This window comes from Lepisosteus platostomus, chromosome 5, assembly GCF_059453375.1.
Source record: "Lepisosteus platostomus isolate fLepPlt1 chromosome 5, fLepPlt1.hap1, whole genome shotgun sequence".
Lineage (NCBI taxonomy): Eukaryota > Metazoa > Chordata > Actinopteri > Semionotiformes > Lepisosteidae > Lepisosteus > Lepisosteus platostomus.
Genome location: NC_142615.1, coordinates 5615351 through 5636134, shown reverse-complemented (window position 1 = coordinate 5636134; position 20784 = coordinate 5615351). Strand labels below are relative to the sequence as shown.

Here is a 20784-nt window from a genome sequence, read left to right as displayed (position 1 = left end):
TCACCCTCATCTCCGGCCAGGCCGGGCCTGCTGCCCCGTCTTGTAGATGGAGCTTCTCCAGCCAACTGTCCGGGAGACTGAGTTTGAGCTGCTCGTAACATCCAACATTCTGATGGATGTTACTGACTGGCAGCTCGTCGTCGACCTCTCGGACAGCGTCGACAATAGCCTGGGTGGGCAGAAACCCGTCTTTTACTTCATCAAGAAGATCCTTGACCTTGGATATGCCAGCCTCGTAGAGCCGCCTGTTCCATCGAGACCCCAGCAGGGGGTTGAGGAACAGAGGCTGCTACAGAAGCTGGGCCCGGGTCTCCGGCGTGTAGGAGACATGCTGGGACATGAACTCCCCCCACTCCAGCAGGACCTCCCTGTAAAAGGGGGGCAGATGTTTTACCAGCCCCGGAGTCAGCCTCGTCAGGAAGTCTCCTGCCCTAAGCCCCCACAAGTCTCGAGGGCCCGGGCGGTTGTACCCCGGCTCGCCCACTCCCCTCCCCTCCCCCACCTCCCTGTCCTCCCTCTCCACCCAATCCATCTCCACCACCTCCCCTTCCCCCTCCATCTTCATGCCCTGTAATTCCACCTCCTCCGTCCCTGCCCCATCCATCTCCAGACACCCATCCTCCATTCCTACTTCCACCACTTCCCCTACCTCCTGTGTAGTTGAAAAGTGAAATTAATTCTCCGGCCCGCGTGACAGTTTCCCCGCCCTTTCTGCCACATTCTCATTGCCAACACTTGCCGCTTCCTCCGCACCTCCTGTCTCCGCCACCGCAGAGACATCAGGGATGGGTCTGCGGACAACTCTTGAACTGGGCTTCAGGTTGGGCTGAGGCCTGACGTGGTGCCACTGGATCCCAGCCTTCGAGGGCCCAGGCGGTTGTACCCCGGCTTGCCCACTCCCCTCCCCCTCCTCCCTGTCCTCCCTCTCCACCCCATCCATCTCCACTACCTCCCCTTCCCCCTCCATCTTCATGCCCTGTAATACCCCTCCTCCGTCCCTGCCCCATCCATCTCCAGACACCCATCCTCCATTCCTACTTCCACCACTTCCCCTACCTCTCCTCCCACGACCATATCCAACTCCCCTTCCTCAGTCTCTGCCAACGGTGCCTGACCGAGTATTGAAGAGGCTCCCTCACCTGGCAGGCCGGTGTCTTGTGGCCGCTGCAGGGCAACCGGGCGCTTCTCCTCAGGCTCCTCTGAGTCCTCGGGCGTCTTTTCGTCTGGGCCTATGTCCACCTTGCCAGGGTCTTTTCGCCGTTGCCGCTGCCGCTGCCGCTCGGTCACACGCCTCGCAGCAGCGCCTTTGCTGACCCCAGCAGGCTTCTCATGCCTGGACCCAGAGGAGGGCCCTGCTGGCTCACTGGTAAGCTGGGGAACCGCTGACGGTGATGGTGGTGGTGGTGCTGGTGCCGTCGCCTCCTCCCTCTGCCTCTCTCCCTGCACAGGCTGGGGTGTCAAAAGCCCACTGGTACGCTGAGGGGCCGCCTCTGGTGGTGGTGGTGCCCGTAGGATCTCAGCTGCACCACGCTGCACCGCCGCATGTTGTGGAGCAACCTCCCTCTGCTTCTCTTGCGGCACAGAGTGGGATGCAGCAGGATTGTTAGGGCAACGGGGCGCCCCTGCTGGTGGAGATGCTGGCTGGTCCCCGGCTCCTTTCTGCTGCGCTGTACCCAGGATTGGAGGGGCCTCCCTCTGCCTCTCCCCCATCACCGGCTGGGGCGTTGCTGGCTCACTGGGGTCCTGGGGCGCCGCTGCTGGCAACTCTCCATGCTCAGCTGCAGCGGCCACTCGTAGTCCATCTTCAACCCCCTCGGCGTTGCGGGCAGCTGCTCCTGCTCCGGCTGGATCTTCCGGCTCCGGCTCGCAGTTGCAGCTCATGAGCGCATGGAGGCAGTCCGGACACTTGGCAGCGGTGCAGTTCCTGGCGCGGTGGCCGGGCTGTCTGCACTCATAGCAGAGGAACTCGGGGCAGTCCTTGGCAATGTGCCCCGAGTCCAGGCAGACATGACACACCCTTTGTTGCTGGTCGTGGAGGACCCTGAAGTACTGGTCCCCCTCTGCCGTGGCGAAGCGGGTGCTGTATGGCAACGAGGCTACATGCCATCAGCAATGGTGGTCCCAGGGTAGTGGCGCATCCTGATGTCCGAAATCACTCTCACCCCCCAGCTACTCAGCTTCTCCTTGATAGTCTCGTCTGAGATATATGCCGGGAGGTGGAGGAAGGAAACCACTACCTCCTTCTGCTCCAGCCTGCGGCAGGGTCCGCGTGTTCTTTTGAGTACAGAGTCAGTTCAAACTCTTTTGGCGTCTGGGGGCGGCAGGCAAAAAGAGAGCCCTCCCCATAGACGCCATGCACCGCTGCGATAATAGCACCCGCAGATGGTTTCTCCACACCGCTCACATCCACCACAACAGTATGCGCCCTTGCAAAAACCCGCCGGGGGGGTCGATCCGAATTCCTCATCCTTCTCTTTCCTACACCACTCTCCTCCTCCACTACAATAACATTCTCTGCCTCCATGTTTTTTCCTTCCATTAAAACACAAACAGGACTCAGAAAGCAACAAAAAAGCAACAACAAAAAACCAAAAGTCTCTCCCCTCCCCAAACAGCGCTAGGCTGAAGGGGAGGGCTTCAAAAATCAACCACAAATTCACAAAAAACCACAAAAAACAAAGTCTTACTTGAGACAAACAAATGCTCTATTCCTCTCCTTCTTCCTGCTCTCACGCTGACCACGGCCCCTGTGACGTCAGAGGGCGTGCTCAAGGGGGTGTGGCCGTAAGCGAGAGCAGGGCTCAATGGCACCTTTCTTATAGAGAGGACAGCTCCGTCACCTCTTTTACGACGCTGCTTTTTTCCCTTGCGTTTTTCTCTTCTTCCCACGTTCTCTCTCTTCACTGCCTTCGTCCCCACTCTATTTCACTTCAGTCTTTCACTTGTAGCGGCAATGCTTGTTAATAAGACAGAATTAAGTGTTGCTGTGCTTTCCCAAATGAGGCCCCATCTCTCTGTTCATCTATGTAGTGCAGCCAATGAGAAGCTATTCATGCAGGCTGATTTAAAGATGTTTTCTGTTGATAAGAGACAGCTCCCAAATGGGGATGCACTTAGCTAAGACTGGCTATCATGATCAATGGTCATCCATTGGCGCCTATCTGTCTAGGGAGTGCCAGATGGACATCTGGACTGCATTCCTAAGTGTCAGGAGTAAGTGACTCATATCTCACCTTGATCAACCAATCAGGGACTGGTAGGGCCGAGTAACCCACGTGGGTCTCTGATGCCAATGAAACTTTCAGCCAATGAACAAGCTGAAGTTCCTCCAGGTAAAAACAGGCAACACAGAACTATTCAAAGGAGAACTCCAGGGGTGCGAGACAGTTCCAAGGCAGGACAGCCCAGGTGCAGAAAGGCTCCCAAGGGCAGGACATTCTCGCAGCGCGCTTCCTGACCATCCTGAGACTCAGCCCGGACAACCACGGAACGGCCAGTGTGTCAGAGTGCCAGAACTTTCCTTTGTTCTAAGAGTCTAGAGTGGAGGTTACCAGAGAGTAACCAGAGGATCAACACGAGGTTAGCACCAGCAGCAGGCCTTGTGAACAGGTCAGAACTGTGGACAGCTGAATCACTATTCAGAACTAGCGCTTCATCAGGAACGAACCGGTATTCTTCCTCACCTGCTGGGACCCACACTTATCTTTTCTCCTGTGCACAAACTTTGCTAGTTAAAGCCAACACTAACTAGCCGGTCAGTGAGCATCAGCAGCGCACCGTCGCAAGCCACACAGCACAGCCTGGCACGGAGCCAGAGAGCCCGCAGGATATCTACATCCCCAGAGATTGGATGAGCATTCAACTGCACTGCATCACAGCTCGAGAATTCAATTGTTATTCCAACCAGTTGATATCAATTTAATTCCTAAGAGTTATGTACTTGTTTTGAGTATCTAATGTAGAAGTTATAACCAAGTTCATTTACGAAACGGTCTAAATGAATGATATACTGAACGTATGTCCTCTTGATATACGTAACTCTTCGTAACTGATTGAATATATACCTTTTGTATTCTGATAACCCTCTCGATAAGATGCACATTTTATGTATAAATATTTTATGTATAAATATTTTATTAATAAATATTTCCTCGTGTATTAGTACCTGTGTGTATGCGTTGTTTGAGTTATATCGCATGGTTGGATTCTAAGGCCATTAAAAGAATCATTTTATTATTTACTGCTACAATTAATAATTGTCCCAGTAAATGCCCAAACCCTACAGAACTGGTGCCTCGTGAGAGCACACTACAACTGTATTATTATTATTATTATTATTATTATTATTATTATTATTATTATTGAAAGACAGGCTCACTGTCTGTTCCTCAGGCTGGGACAGGAGATCACACACTGTATTTTTATTATTGAGAGACAGGCTCACTGTTCCTCAGGGTGGGACAGGAGATGACATACTGAATTATTATTATTGAGAGACAGGCTCACTGTATGTATTTTTATTACTGAGAGAGAGGTTCACTGTCTGTTCCTAATGCTGGGAAAGGAGATCACACACTGCATTATTATTATTGAGAGACAAGCTCACTGTTCCTCATGCTGGGACAGGAGATCACACTGTATTATTATTATTGAGAGCCTGCTCACTGTTCCCCAGGCTGGGAGAGGAGGTCACACACTGTATTATTATTATTGAGAGACAGGCTAACTGTCTGTTCCTCAGGCTGGGACAGGAGATCACACACTGTATTTTTATTATTGAGAGACAGGTTCACTGTTCCTCAGGCTGGGACAGGAGATCACACTGTATTATTATTATTGAGAGACAAGCTCACTGTCTGTTCCTCAGGCTAGGACAGGAAGTCATACACTGTATTATTATTATTGAGAGACAGGTTCACTGTCTGTTCCTCAGGCTGGGAGAGGAGATCACACACTGTATTTTTATTATTGAGAGACAGGCTCACTGTTCCTCAGGGTGGGACAGGAGATGACATACTGAATTATTATTATTGAGAGACAGGCTCACTGTATGTATTTTTATTACTGAGAGAGAGGTTCACTGTCTGTTCCTAATGCTGGGAAAGGAGATCACACACTGCATTATTATTATTGAGAGACAAGCTCACTGTTCCTCAGGCTGGGACAGGAGATCACACTGTATTATTATTATTGAGAGTCTGGCTCACTGTTCCCCAGGCTGGGAGAGGAGGTCACACACTGTATTATTATTATTGAGAGACAGGCTAACTGTCTGTTCCTCAGGCTGGGACAGGAGATCACACACTGTATTTTTATTATTGAGAGACAGGTTCACTGTTCCTCAGGCTGGGACAGGAGATCACACTGTATTATTATTATTGAGAGACAAGCTCACTGTTCCTCTGGGTCGGAGAGGAGGTCACACACTGTATTATTATTATTGAGAGACAGGCTCACTGTCTGTTCCTCAGGCTAGGACAGGAAGTCACACACTGTATTATTATTATTATTATTGAGAGACAGGCTCACTGTCTGTTCCTCAGGCTGGGACAGGAGATCACACACTGTATTTTTATTATTGAGAGACAGGCTCACTGTTCCTCAGGCTGGGACAGTAGATCACACTCTATTATTATTATTGAGAGACAGGCTCACTGTCTGTTCCTCAGGCTGGGAAAGGAAGTCACACACTGTATTATTATTATTGAGAGACTGGCTCACTCCTGTCTGTTCCTCAGGCTGGGACAGTGGATCACACGACGTTGCGCTGCTGATGCTCTCTGAAGACCGGCTAGTTAGTTTTGGCTGAAACTAGCGAAGTTTGTGACAGGAAGTCATACACTGTATTATTATTATTGAGAGACAGGTTCACTGTCTGTTCCTCAGGCTGGGAGAGGAGATCACACACTGTATTATTATTATCGAGAGACCTGCTCTTTCCTGACTGTTCCTTAGGCTGGGACAGGAGATGATAATCTGCTTTATTATTATTGAGAGACTGGCTCACTCCTGTCTGTTCCTCAGGTTGGGACAGGAGATCACACACTGTCTTATTATTGAGAGACGGGCTGACTGTCTGTTCCTCAGGCTGGGACAGTGGATCACATACTATATTATTATAACTGAGAGACAGGCTCACTTTCTATTCCCCAGACTGGGACAGAAGATCACACACTGTATTATTTTTATTGAGAGACAGGCTCACTGTCTCTTCCTCAGGCTGGGACAGGAGGTCACACACTGTATTATTATTATTATTGAGAGACAAGCTCACTGTCTGTGCCTCAGGCTGGGACAGGAGATCACACTTTATTATTATTATTATTGAGAGACAGGCTCACTGTCTGTTCCTCATGCTGGGACAGGAGATCACACTCTGTATTATTATTATTGAGAGATAGGTTCACTGTCTGTTCCTCCGACTGGGACAGGAGATCACACGGTTTATTAATATTATTGTTGAGAGACATGCTCACTGTCTGTTCCTCTGGCTTTGGCAGGAAATGACACACTGTATTATTAGTAATGAGAGACAGGCTCAGTGTTCCTCATGCTGGGACAGGAGATCAACAACTGTATTATTATTATTATTGAGAGACAGGCTCACTGTCTGTTCCTCAGATTTGGACAGGAGATCACACACTGTATTATTATTATCGAGAGACTTGCTCTTTCTTGACTGTTCCTTAGGCTGGGACAGGAGATGATAATCTGCTTTATTATTATTGAGAGACTGGCTCACTCCTGTGTGTTCCTCAAGATGGGACAGTGGATCACACACTATATTATTATTACTGAGAGACAGGCTCACTTTCCATTCCCCAGACTGGGACAGAAGATCACACACTGTATTATTATTATTGAGAGACAGGCTCACTGTCTGTTCCCCAGGCTGGGACAGGAGATCACACAATGTATTATTATTATTATTGAGATACAGGCTCACTGTCTGTTCCTCAGACAGGGACAGGAGATCACACAGTTTATTAATATTATTGTTGAGAGACATGATCACTGTCTGTTCCTCAGACTGGGACAGGATATTCCACACTGGATTATTATTATTGAGAGACAGGCTCACTGTCTGTTCCCCAGGCTGGGACAGGAGATCACACAATGTTTTATTATTATTATTGAGATACAGGCTCACTGTCTGTTCCTCAGACAGGGACAGGAGATCACACAGTTTATTAATATTATTGTTGAGAGACATGATCACTGTCTGTTCCTCAGACTGGGACAGGATATTCCACACTGGATTATTATTATTGAGAGACAGGATCACTGTCTGTTCCTCAGGCTAAGACAGGAGATCACACACTGGATTATTATTATTGAGAGACAGGTTTAGTGTCTGTTCCCCAGGCTGGGACAGGAGATCAAAAACTGTTTTATTATTATTGAGAGACAGGCTCACTGTCTGTTCCACAGGCTGGGACAGGAGATCACACAGTTTATTTATATTATTGTTGAGAGACATGTTCACTGTCTGTTCCTCTGGCTGGGGCAGGAAATGACACACTGTATTATTATTATTGAGAGACAGGCTCGCTGTCTGCTCCTCAGGCTGGGACAGGAGATCACACACTGTATTATTATTATTGAGAGACAGGCTCACTGTCTTTTCCTCAGGCTGGGAAAGGAAGTCACACACTGTATTATTATTATTGAGAGACTGGCTCACTCCTGTCTGTTCCTCAGGTTGGGACAGGAGATCACACACCGTATTATTATTATTGAGAGACGGGCTCACTGTCTGTTCCACAGGCTGGGACAGGAGATCACACAGTTTATTTATATTATTGTTGAGAGACATGTTCACTGTCTGTTCCTCTGGCTGGGGCAGGAAATGACACACTGTATTATTATTATTGAGAGACAGGCTCGCTGTCTGCTCCTCAGGCTGGGACAGGAGATCACACACTGTATTATTATTATTGAGAGACAGGCTCACTGTCTTTTCCTCAGGCTGGGAAAGGAAGTCACACACTGTATTATTATTATTGAGAGACTGGCTCACTCCTGTCTGTTCCTCAGGCTGGGACAGTGGATCACACGACGTTGCGCTGCTGATGCTCTCTGAAGACCGGCTAGTTAGTTTTGGCTGAAACTAGCGAAGTTTGTGCACAGGAGAAAAGATGACTGTGGGTCCCAGCAGGTCAGGAAGAAGACCAGTTCGTTCCTGATGAAGCGATAGTTCTGAATAGTGATTCAGCTGTCCACAGTTCCGACCTGTTCACGAGGCCTGCTGCTGGTGCTAACCTCGGGTGGATCGTTTGGTTACTCTCTGGCAACCTCCGCTCTCGACTCTTAGAACAAAGGAAAGTTCTGGCACTCGGACACACTGGCCGTTCCGTGGTTGTCCAGGCTGAGTCTCAGGATGGTCAGGAGGCGCGCTGCGAGAATGTTCTGCCCTTGGGAGCCTTTCTGCTCCTGGGCCGTCCCGCCCTGGAATTGTCTCACAGCCCTGGAATTCTCCTTTGAATTCCCTTTAGAATAGTCTTGGAGCTCTGTGTTGCCTGTTTTTACCTGGAGGAACTTCAGCTCGTTTATTGGATGAAAGTTTCATGGGCATCAGAGACCCACGTGGGTTACTCGGCCCTACCAGTCCCTGATTGGTTGATCAAGGTGAGATATGAGTCACTTACTCCTGACACTTAGGAATGCAGTCCAGATGTCCATCTGGCACTCCCTAGACAGATAGGCGCCAATGGATGCCCATTGATCATGATAGCCAGACTTAGCTAAATGCATCCCCATTTGGGAGCTGTCCCTTATCAAAAGAAAACATCTTTAAATCAGCCTGCCTGAATAGCTTCTCTGTGGCTGCACCACAGAGATGAAGAGAGAGATGGGGCCTCATTTGGGAAAGCACAGCAACACTTAATTCTGTCTTATTAACAAGCATTGCCGCTACAATTAGTAGGAAGAAAGATACAATATTTTGAAAATGTAATATGTTTTAAAGGATTAAAGGGAAAAGAAATACTTTATATACGCAAACTAATTCTACTGAGCTCCTCTAAACAATATCGCCTGAAGAATTGTCAAAGCACAGTGTATCAATTTGGGTGACAGTGGGGGAAAAGGATCACAACATTGAAAACCACAAGGCTTATTTTCAACAACAAAATTTGTGCTTGATAATATTTGACAAAATAATGAATATTACACGCACGGAAATCAATATTTACCATTAGGGTAGAATGCCGCATAGAACAGTTGGATAGAAGGTTAGTGTAACTCTATAGTGCATCACAGAGGCTGGTCTCTTCCCCTCATTATGCAGGCTGACTTGTTCACAGTGAACTGTCCTCCAGCGATAGTCAGCTGTAATCACTGATGCAGACATGATGTTAATACTCTGACAGCATCTTGGCTGATTTGGATAAAGTTTTTTCCTATTAAACAGGAGATTCTGCGTTCAAATCCCAGCAGTGTCTTTCTTCTTGTCTTGTCTTACAAAATGTATCACTATGGATGATTACATGCAGCTTGATTTTGTTTAATTCAAGTTTTCATTCCCTTTCTGATGGCTCTCTACAGTAATTTTTAAAAGTACTAATCGGGATGGATTACTGTACATATCCTCAGTAAAGGGGAATATATAAGTAGTGACTATCCAAATTGCATTTTTGTGTGAAACACATTTCAGAAAATCGAAAAACAATTTTCAAAACTCACAATAACAAGACAAAGGCAAAACATAAGTTCACTTGCACTTTATGCATATTTACCACAACCTTGTCTTCTGATCATAAAAAGTCTTAATTTTAATATAGCAGTTTTAAATGGGACATTCAGAACATGGCATATGAGAATATATGGTTAACCGAGGATGAGCAAAGGATGATCGCACTTTCTGCTTATCGCTATGAACCTACCCCTGGTTATAAAAATGTCTCAAAATTCTGACACTGAGGTGTGAGACACAATGTAACAGGCTCTCATAATCCCGAAAAACAAGAAATTTTACTGTAGCGTTTTATAAATTTGACCCTGTGAACATTGCATGTCCCTCCATCCTCATTACCAAAACATCTCAATGTCCCGACACTATGTACTTTTGTAATTACAACAATTCACTGTTTCATTTATGAGTTGTGACATTGTGAACATGGCATGTTAAAGTATTTAGAAAATCTAGATCAGAACAGGCTAAATGCAATTCCTAGTGATTTATCATTTTCTTACTTTCTAAATGAAAAAAATATTTTTTCAGTGATTATGACACTTCAGTATGACATAAAATATGCTTCAATGACAGAATAAATAATAATAATAAATAATCATCGAAAAAATACCCAAAGTGGACATTCATAGTTGTGATTATAGAATGTTAGATATCGGGTGAGTAGCTGCGTCAGCATGCGTAGGCTGCAAAGGAACAAGTAAAGGACTACTCCTGCTGAAAAGAGAAGAAAAGAATCACAATGTTTCGGCTGTGGAGCCTTCTTACATAACTAACCTCATCAGATCCCTCAACTCCCAAGTCTTCCAGTTTCTCACTTCAGAGAAGGAAAAAAAACTCAAAATCCTCTACAGAGAAAAACCATCAACACCCTTATCACCTCCACCAATCCTAACCTTGGTGTTACTACACCCTCTGACCTTTCCCTTTCACCCCTTTGCATCCTCAGCTAACATATTTTAATAGTACAACAAAATTACAATAGATTGTACAGTATTTATGTTTAAAATTAAGGTAAATATGTCAAAATATCGAAGTCCAAATGCACGGTGCTAATGTAACAATGCTTGCATGTTCTTAAACAATTCTGCATTGTATTTTTAAAATATTTCAGCAGAGGATGCAACGGGGGTATAAATGACGACTCGACTTTTTCTTGGGTGAATATGGTTTTCTGGGGAGTTGCGATGTTGGGCATACAGTAATTGGACATTTCCCGGTGATTCTGACACCTGTTAAGCACTCGCATTTCCTGCAAATATTAAAATGGTTAAGGTTTCGCTGAGAAATCCAATCGACCTTTGCGAAGACAATGTTCACATCACATAAGAAACACGTCTCTGGGTGGACTCGAACCACCAACCTTTCAGTGAACAACCGAACGCGCCACACAGATGGAATGGTGGGTCCGTGTCTCGCATCACAACTTTCAGGTTAAGCTGGTAATATTTCTTCTGCACTGATAATCAAGAATTGAATTTCATTTCTCGCAAGCTGTGTGAATTTCTTGAAATACAAGTTTTCCAGAAAGGAAATGAATACATGCATTCAACGAAATCAAGCCCTTTGTGATAGTCTGAAATGGTACGTTATGTACCACAAGATAGAAAAAAAAACATGACTGGGATTTTAACCTACGTGACCTACGGTACCAGACCGGAGTAAAGTTAGCTTGGAGTTCGAAAACGATTTTGGCACGCCTGTAGCGTTTACACGAAACGTCTTAGAATCGCGAGAATACTTGCTTTGTGTATAAAATACATTGTGAATGCTTTCTCAGCCTTTACTTTTTCGTTTATATGACATTTTTTTGACCAATCACGAATATTCTTTTGTCCATATCTTCGCAACGGAAGCACAGAACGCCTTCAAACCAAATACATTTTAAAGACCACGACGTGGATATTACCACAGCCTCTACATCAAAGTATCAGTGAGGTAATTATCTTTTTTTAAACCTCCGGTTTTTCATCGATGCGTAATTACGCACTAAGTGGAACCCGGGGGACCGCTATATACACAAGATCACAACACGAGAAATACTGTTCAATACGGCTTCATGTGAAAAACCCGTATATGACTATAGGCAACAGAATAGTGCAGTCTCCAATTACTCAGATTGTAAGCACGCGAATAAAGCTTTGTCTGAATTCTGAAACCCTTCCTTTACGTCCTGTTTTCATTCAGGTAAGAGTCAACTATATGCACAATACTACTGACAGCAGGAAGATTAAAATATTCTTTACTCAGCAGCTTATTAAAAACGGCTCCCATGATGTTCAAACCGATTTTTTACACAGAACACTGACACAGCTTTGCGTTCTGAATCTCTTTTTCTCGTGTGTTTATTTAATGTGGCACAATGCACTGGGATAGGGGTATTCTGTTCACAAACCAATAGCATTTAAACCACAGCACCCACAATGCTGCAAGTAAGTGTTTTGCACACTAAGCAGAGAGCGATGTCTTCCTCGTTAGTATAGTGGCGAGTATCCCCACCTGTCACGCGGGAGACCGGGGTACATCAGGACATGCATTGAAGTGAAAGCAGGATGCGCTGCGACATCCACTGTGCAGATCCCGCCACACTAAGAGGTGAGTGGGTCTTTTAGATCACAGCGCTAGGCGAATCCCCAAACAGTGTGCGTGGCAACAAACGAAACAGGCCTGTTTCCGCCCGGTTTCGATCCGGGGAAATCGGGCCCAGTAGTGGCGGGATCTGTACAGTGCATGTCGCAGCGCTTCAATGTGCTTCCTGATGTCCTACCCCGAGAACAGAAAAGACAGCGTCCGCAGCAACAACAGCTCAGGTCTCTGCACAGGAGCTAAGCTGCCCTCATCTCCTCTGCTCTGCGGCTCCTGCGGAGTGGAGTCCTGCCTGGAGCCGTGTTTGCAGGCGGCGGCTCCCTGCACCCTGTCTGTGCGTCGTGTCCAAGAGCTCCTGGGAGGAAGAGAGAGCCCTCCCACTCGGGGGCTTTTCCACAGTCTGTGTGAGGAGGGGCGGGTGTGTCCAGTAGCTTATCGAGCGGAAGCCTGGGGCGGCGGAGAGCTGTGATCGTGCAGACCTTGAGGTGTCACCTCTTTGTCTGCTTTCCCGCCTCCCCTCCGCCCAAGCTCTGCTCCAAAGTAGCCCGGCAACCCCTCACACCTGCACGTGTCACAACCTAAGGTGTGGTCATGAGACACTCATGGGGTGCCGTTCTGTTCTTGCTTATTGTTTCCTGCCCATCGCAGGCAGAAGTCCATGCGAGGAAGATGCTCTGGACAGAGCTCAGAGGGCGCAGCTTGGTGGCTTTCCTTCTGAGGGACATTCCTGCAACACTCTCCCGCTCCTCTTGGTGCGCTCATGCCGCAACACAGGAAGGCTGGAGCAGGTGGCTGTGCACTGAATGCAACGCCGAAATTGCTCAGTTGGGAGAGCATTAGACTGAAGATCTAAAGGTCCCTGGTTCGTTCCCTTGTTTTGGCATTTTGTTTCATCGCGCCCTTTGTTCCTCTCTCCAGCGCCCCCTGCCTAAAGTGACGCTTCCCTTTCTCAGCCCGAAACGCAAGCGAGACACCAGCAGCAGTCTCTGCAGGTTTCTGTATTGTAGCGGCTATTATGTTCGCCTAACACGCGAAAGGTCCCCGGTTCGAGACCGGGTGGAAACAGCCTCGTTTTGCACGCTCCTGTACTTCACAGAGGTCTTGAGCGACCAGTCATTTGTTCCCAATGTATTTCCGGTGCCTTCATGCACTCTTGTACCAAACGCACGTTCCTTCTGTACGCGGAGCCGATCATTTGCAATTGGGCTGTGCCGACAGACCGGGACGAGCTCTGTCGGCTCAAAAGCAGCACAGGACCTGCAAGAACAACAGAAAGATTAGCATCCAGCGGGGGCCTCTTAGTGAGCCCAAGAGCTCATCAAGAATCGGCTCCAGCAACAGGGCTGGGCGCATTGTTCCATTCTCCGCCCACTCTCGGTGTAAACAAGTCCCTCCTGGTCTCTGCTTGAAATGCACTTTCCTGCGTTTGCTTTGGTGTAACTGGCTTCCCCTGCATGGGCGAATGTGAAGAAGATCCTTAGTAAGTCATTGAAGAAAACCGAGAAGAGGTCGGAGTGGCCTCTGTCGTTCATCAACGATCCAGTCAGGCAGTACTCCTCTGTAGAGCGCAGTTCGTTCACATCGATTGGCTTTTTTTTTGCCTTCATTCGTGCGAGTAGTAAAAGCAGACGCCCCTATTCTGCCGTGACCTGGACTCAAACCGGGGTTGTTGCGGCCACAACGCAAAGTACTGACCACTATACGATCACAGCGAGTTACCGAGACACACGCGGCAGGACGGAAAGGGCTGTGCTCTCTTCGTGTGACATAATTCGGAAAAGTCCTGACGTTGCATTTCAACTGAGCCCCAGTATACATCGACCCTTCGACACTCTGAGTGACAACTCTCTTGCGTGTTTTCTCATATTTATGTAGTTTGCTTGCATGACGCCGGTGAAGTGGAAATCTAATAAGTAAATTGATTCTTAAAAATGTAGAGAGCTTTGAAAAAATATATTGGTGCTTTTAGATAATATATTTCAAGGATGTAACTGCTGTGCTACAGTGCGTGCAGAATTTTAGAAAACAGTTTGTCAACAAAGTACACTGTTTAGGTTAGTTTAGAAGACAATGTACCAAAACAATATATGCTGTCTGGGTCATTAGAATTAGCTGAAAGTAACTGATAAGCTTTGAATAACAAATCTAGTTTTTCTTCTCTCGCTCTATGATGTAATCTGTTTTCTCTTAGAGAAAGGGGAAGTTTTAGAAGGGACCAAGTGCTGAACTTTTTTACAGCGCAACGTCTTATAAAAACCCTGTACTGCTTGTAACAAATTGAGTCTCTGGTTGCACTTTGCAGGGCTCCCAATATTGCAATATTGAAATAAAGACCTTACTCAGGTGAGAACTCTCTCTTGTGGCTTCCTTGATAGTTATATTTCCATGACAATTTGGGGGCTCGTCCGGGATCACAAACCTGAGCGCGAACGGCTGCTGAAACTCCATCCGGACCCGGACAATTTTAGCAAATTGGACGAACCTCGGAGGATAAACTGTTTATCCTTCCAGAGACGCGTCTGGAGAATTGGCAGCTGTCTGACGTCAGTAAGTGATCCTTTAAAATTAATAGTTATATTTCCATGACAAGAGAAAAACCATCAACACCCCTACCACCTCCACCAATCCTAACCTTGTTGTTACTACACCCTCTGACCTTTCCCTTTCACCCCTTTGCATCCTCAGCTAACATATTTTAAAATTACAATAGACTGTATAGTATTTATGTTTAAAATTAAGGTAAATATGTCAAAATATCAAAATCCAACTGCACAGTGCTATTGTAAGAATGCTTGTCAAGTTCTCAAACAAACCTGCATTGTATTTTTAAAATATTTCAGCAGAGGATTCAACTGGAGTATAAATGAAGATTCGACGATAATTTTTTTTGAGTGAATATGGTTTTCTGGGGAGTTGCAATGTTGGGCATTATTGGACATTTCCCGGTGACCCTGACACGTGTTAAACACTCGCATTTCCTGCAAATATTAAAATGGTTAAGGTTTCGCTGAGAAATCCAATCGACTGCAGACAATGTTTATATCGCAAAAGAACCCCGTCCCTGGGTGGACTCGAACCACCAACCTTTCGGTTAACAGCCGAACGCGCTAACCGATTGCGCCACAGAGACTGACTGGTAAGGTCATTTCTCGAATCACAAGTTTTCGGTTAAAAAAAAATCTCTTCCCGTTTATTTTGCCAGCCTGTAATATTTCTTCTGCACTGATAACCAAGAATTGAATTTCATTTTTCGCAAGCTGTGTGAATTTCATCAAAAACAAGTTTTCCAGAAAGGAAATGAACAGATGCATTTAACGAAATCAAGCCCTTTGTGATTGCCCGAAATGATACGTTCTGTACTACAAGATAGGAAGAAAGACACGGCTGGGATTTGAATCTCGGTTCTTTTGTTTAATAGAGAAGCGCTTTAACCAACTAGGCTACAGTGACAGGGTACCCATCACCTTTTACAGCCGCTTGGACACACCGCTCTGAGACATCTGCGTTCAGTAAGCGCTGAACCTGCGCTCAGAGCAAATTGCCTCTTTTACATAGCAGCCCCGACACTGAGAAACGAAGAGAACTGGCTTTTATCTGCCATTTTCATGTCCAATGCGTTTGACATCTCCCAAGGGCGACAGAGTTCTTTTGCGACACTATTTCTTCTTCTTTTTTATTTCTGTACGCTTTGATAAAAAACGAGAAATCGTGCAACGGAAAAATATCTTTTTTTCATAGAGAAAACGTGCACCAGGAAATGTTGTGTTGAGAAGAAATGATTTAACATGATACGTGACGTAATTTATCGGAGCAATTGCTCGACCAGCAAGATCTGGAGAGGTTGGAGAGTCTGGTGGATGTGATAATTATACGGTGTTGTGGAAGAAAACAGTCTTTCTTTGAATTCTCAGTCAATCGGAATTTCAGTGCGAAACATAAACCCCTTGTCTGATTTAAAGAGATTATATTTTAAAACTCATAAAAAATCAGAAAACACATGTTTCTCACTTTGAAATTTTAGACGGAGCGGTGCATGACTAGTAGCGGCGCTGAGCACACTTTGGGGGAATTCAGGTCATGTGAAATGCCAGCGGTTTAATAAACAACGCGTCTGATTCCGGATCATAAGATTGTAGGTTCGACCTATACCTGGTTCGTGTAAATTTTATTCAAGCTCCTCAGTAATAGATGTATATTATGTAATGAACCGCACCTGAAAGCAAACGTTGGGTCTGTTTCCTTTGTTTTCCAGCATGAAATAGCAAATCGTTACAAAAAGCACCTGCTAATGTCCAATAGCGGGTTTTGTTTTCAAATTACAGTTTCAGGCTTCAGACACTTTTTAATAAAACAAAAGTGTCCGGAAACTCATTAACTTTCAGGTTTGCTTGAACCTGTATTAAAAAAAGTTATCTGAAACTTCCGGGATTCCATTATCTGATGTAGCTGTCTCTAAAGTTGGACGTGATGTTAAGCAGATGTGAACTGTGCCTTTTCTCTTAAAAAACTCATTAACTTTCAGGTTTGCTTGAACCTGTATTAAAAAAAGTTATCTGAAACTTCCGGGATTCCATTATCTGATGTAGCTGTCTCTAAAGTTGGACGTGATGTTAAGCAGATGTGAACTGTGCCTTTTCTCTTAAAAAAAAAAAAACAAAGTTCTTTTTTCCCCTCCACTCCAATGCTGGAGACTGTAAGCCTGTGTGAGCTCCACACTGCGTGTCCTGTACTGCTCTATTTTGTTTTGATTATCTATGTGGTGTACAGATAGAACTCAACTGCATGGGGTGAATTCCGTGTTCAGGACCAGCAGAACCTGAAAAAGTAACAGCTGACCTCGACATGATTTGAACACGCAGCCTTCTGATCTGGAGTCAGGCGCGCTACTGTTGCGCCACGAAGTCACGGTTGTCAGAGCTGTTGAATTTCCCAAAGGAGACAAATCAGCTTCACAAAAAAAAAAATCTCCTGTGAAGAGCGCAGCTCTCCGAAGAGAGTCTCTTCTTCACAGACCACATTTTATTCTTCCTGCGCAGCTCTTGTGCAGGTGTTGTTCTCAATTACAGATCCAGGAACACTGATTTTTTTTCTATTTTTTTTAAATTAAGTACCCCATGGTGCAACGGTAGCACGTCTGACTCTAAATCCCCAAGTTCATTTTCAAAGTATATCGGAGTCAACTGATACTGATCAGGTTCTGCTGCTACTGAACCCGCAGTCTTCACCTTAAGGTTCAATTCCTCAAGCCTTTTGACCTTATATGTCCATCCCTTCTCATCAAAACTCGTATTTTCACAGAGTACCCTTCAGAAATCGCAGTATAGAATGAAAAAACTCCAGTAGATCTCGGCCGCTGTTGGTGATTTTCCTTTAAAAATAAATGAATCTCTGGAAATTTTACGGAGTGTATCACTTTCACTGAGACCGAGAAGTGTTAAGCTGTACATGAGTCTTTGTGGTTCGGTTGTTAACCAAAAGGGTGTTGGTTTGAGCCCTCCCAGGGACACTATGAGCCTTTTAATGTACACACCCGTCTCACTTTATCTCCACGGCCGGTCTTGTACCGCAATCAAATACAGAGCCCGTAGGAGGCAGTAAGCTCGCATATATAGCTCACTGTGTATATAATGAAGAAGCAGAGGTTAGTTTCTCATCTGCGCGTTACAGAGCCTTACGCAACTCGTACTGTACCAACAGTTAGGGTTTGATCCCTGCACGGGCTATTAGTTGAAAAGCCATTGTAAATGACGTGTAAGAGATTTATAGATACTGTAGATCAGTAGTTCTCAAACTGTGGTACGCGTACCGGCAGTGGTACGTGGAGTGCCACCAGGTGGTACGCCAAATGACCCTGGAACTGTGTAGTGTGCACTGAAAAATCGGGACGGGTTTTCATATTTTGTATTTTAATACTTGTCGAATACGCAGGCTACATACTACGATACAGTGCGTGCTAATACTTCAGTGGACACAAGAGATACTCTGTAATTCTATACCACTCTATAGGAATGCGTGCTACGGATGCAAGTGACCAATTGTATTTAAAAAAAGCTATTGTATCTCCAGCAAATAGGGAGAAAGGAGAATTAGCGTGATTTTGGAACAATGCCAACATTGTAAACACAGGAATGCATAGAAATACGTGCTACGAACGCAGGCAATCTTGTGAGCACACGAAAGCGTGATAGAAAAATATTTAAGAACTGTTCGAATTTGAGAAAAATACACCGAGCGTCTCTGTGTTTCGCTCCCATGCGCATGAAATAAAAACTTTAAATAAATACGGAAATAAAAACGGAAACGCGGAAAAAGCTTGCGGATTGCTAAAGCAGGTAAGCTACACTATTTTTGAAGAACCTTATTTACCGTTGGCAAAAGAGCTGACACGTATTATGTGTGGAAAAAAAGCTGCTAAACAGCTCGACCGGCTGCCCCCCTCCCCCTGAAAGACACAGTCATTTATAGAATTATTGAAATGAAGGATTATATCAAAAGTACACTGATAGAGCGCGTTAAGATGAGCAGATGTTTTTCACTGCAATTAGATGAGTCTGTAGTCGATTTGGCCAATTTGCTCGTTTACGTTAGATTCGAGTTTGAGGGTATGTCTCATGAAGACTTTCTGTTCTGTAAACCGCTACCAACAGGAACTACAGGAGAGCACATATTTCAGCTTCTGAATGAATTTATCGAAGAGAATGACCTCGACTTGATAAAATGCATCTGAGTTTGTACCATTGTTCTCCAAGAAGGAAAGCTGTTTAACACTGACGTCACTCCTTTTTATTTAACCCAGATTGTGAAGACAACTCCACCCTATCAAAGGAAAATGTTGCACAAAAGTTGGAAAGCACACTCTGAATCCATCTGTACTGTATATTTGATTTCCGCGATCCATTCAAGGCTGCTTGGTGCTTCGCAAGCAAGTCATGTTCAGGGAAGAAACTCAGCTTAGAGAACTACTGGTGCATTTTCACTCATTGAATTTGATCTTTGTACTCTCTTTACATTCTCAGCTATAATATTTCAAAATTACAGTTCGGATTTGTTGGAAAACTTCACAGGCATTATTAAGTTAGGACTGTACAATTGTATTTTAATATCTTGGTATATTTACCTTCATTTTAATATGGATGTAACCATAAATGTTGTACTTTTGTCGTACATTTTAACTGAGGACTCACGACGACTATTATACCTTGTGATACATGCAAGACATCTGTAAACGAAGATGTAATTAGTCAAATTGGCAATTAACAGAAAACCACAATTGTATAATATTATTTCTCTATGTCGATGATCAGTTGAAGGATTTGAAGAAACTATATATTATTCCTCGATATCGATGATCAGTTGAAGGATTTGAAGAAACAGCAGTGATAGCAGGTGATTTTGGTTTTGAACCCATCTTTACACCTCAATAATCCATTTGTCCTCGAAAAAAGAAAAGACAGGCATGTTTTGAGTCTCATAATGATCATCTTCTCGATCCAAAGAAACATATAAATTTGATTCCTTCCGTAGTATTTTGGATTTTCTTACGAAGATCTCACGAAGTATTGCCAGGATCTATATTTAGCGTTCGGTAGCGATAACACTGCTGATATTGATTGAGTAGAAATCTATGATGTATTGACAACTTTATCTGAAGTGAGAAGTCCTAGAACGCTGTCTATGAAGTGTTAGGATTCATACCAAGATATACTTTTTGTTTTCAACCCAAAATGCTGCTATTGCATTACACATTATATGAACATTACCAGTTTTGGTAGCTTCTCTGCATGATTTTTCAAAACTGAAACTAAATACAAAATTATTTAAGATCAACCATGACAAAAAAATTATAAATCAGGACTAATATTAATATCAACTGATGTTACTACAGAAAAAAAGATTTAACTGAAATATTAATAAGACTATGCAAGCCTAAAAAGTAGAACAATTCAATTTATATAACTTTTTTTTTTAGAAATGGGCTCACACACCGGAAGACACTAACGTTTCTCTTCGTTAGAGTATGTGAATAACAGTTTAACCCAAAATATTTGGAGTCCAGAGGGAGGACTTGCTCGCTGAATGATCTCTCAAGAAATCCCTGGTGAGATTCAACAGGTGTTTTCTTCAACAGCCACTAAAAGTCTGATGACCTTCTCTGGATTTCCTGAATATGACGTAAAATTAGTTCAAATCATTTGGTAGTTAACACAACGAAATGCTTTGGAGGTACATTTAAAACAGCAGAGCAAGACTGTAGCACTTCGTGTGTGACTGAATTTAATTGTGTAAACCTGGCTCTCTATGAACACGAGCAAAGAATTCTTACTCAACAGAAGATTGCGATGTGAGCACAATAATATAAGACATCTGGAGACGCCAGAGATTGAACTCAGGACTTCATACATGAAAAGCATGCACTCTACCACTGAGCTACATCCCCTATGGCACAGATTGTGGAACTGACTTAAAGATGTGCATATGTTTACTGACCACAATCCACCCTTCATGAA

General features: G+C 44.7%; 1 protein-coding gene and 2 non-coding genes across 3 annotated transcripts in view; all 3 read right to left on the bottom strand.

Annotated features, from left to right (window-relative positions):
- Positions 1-20784, bottom strand: part of LOC148662626 (uncharacterized) — a 783119-nt gene that overhangs the window by 150788 nt on the left and 611547 nt on the right. The gene's annotated exons all lie outside the window — the stretch shown is intronic.
- Positions 15334-15407, bottom strand: trnan-guu (transfer RNA asparagine (anticodon GUU)). The gene has a single exon. It is a non-coding gene; the product is annotated as a tRNA-Asn (tRNA).
- Positions 17110-17181, bottom strand: trnaw-cca (transfer RNA tryptophan (anticodon CCA)). Its single transcript has one exon. It is a non-coding gene; the product is annotated as a tRNA-Trp (tRNA).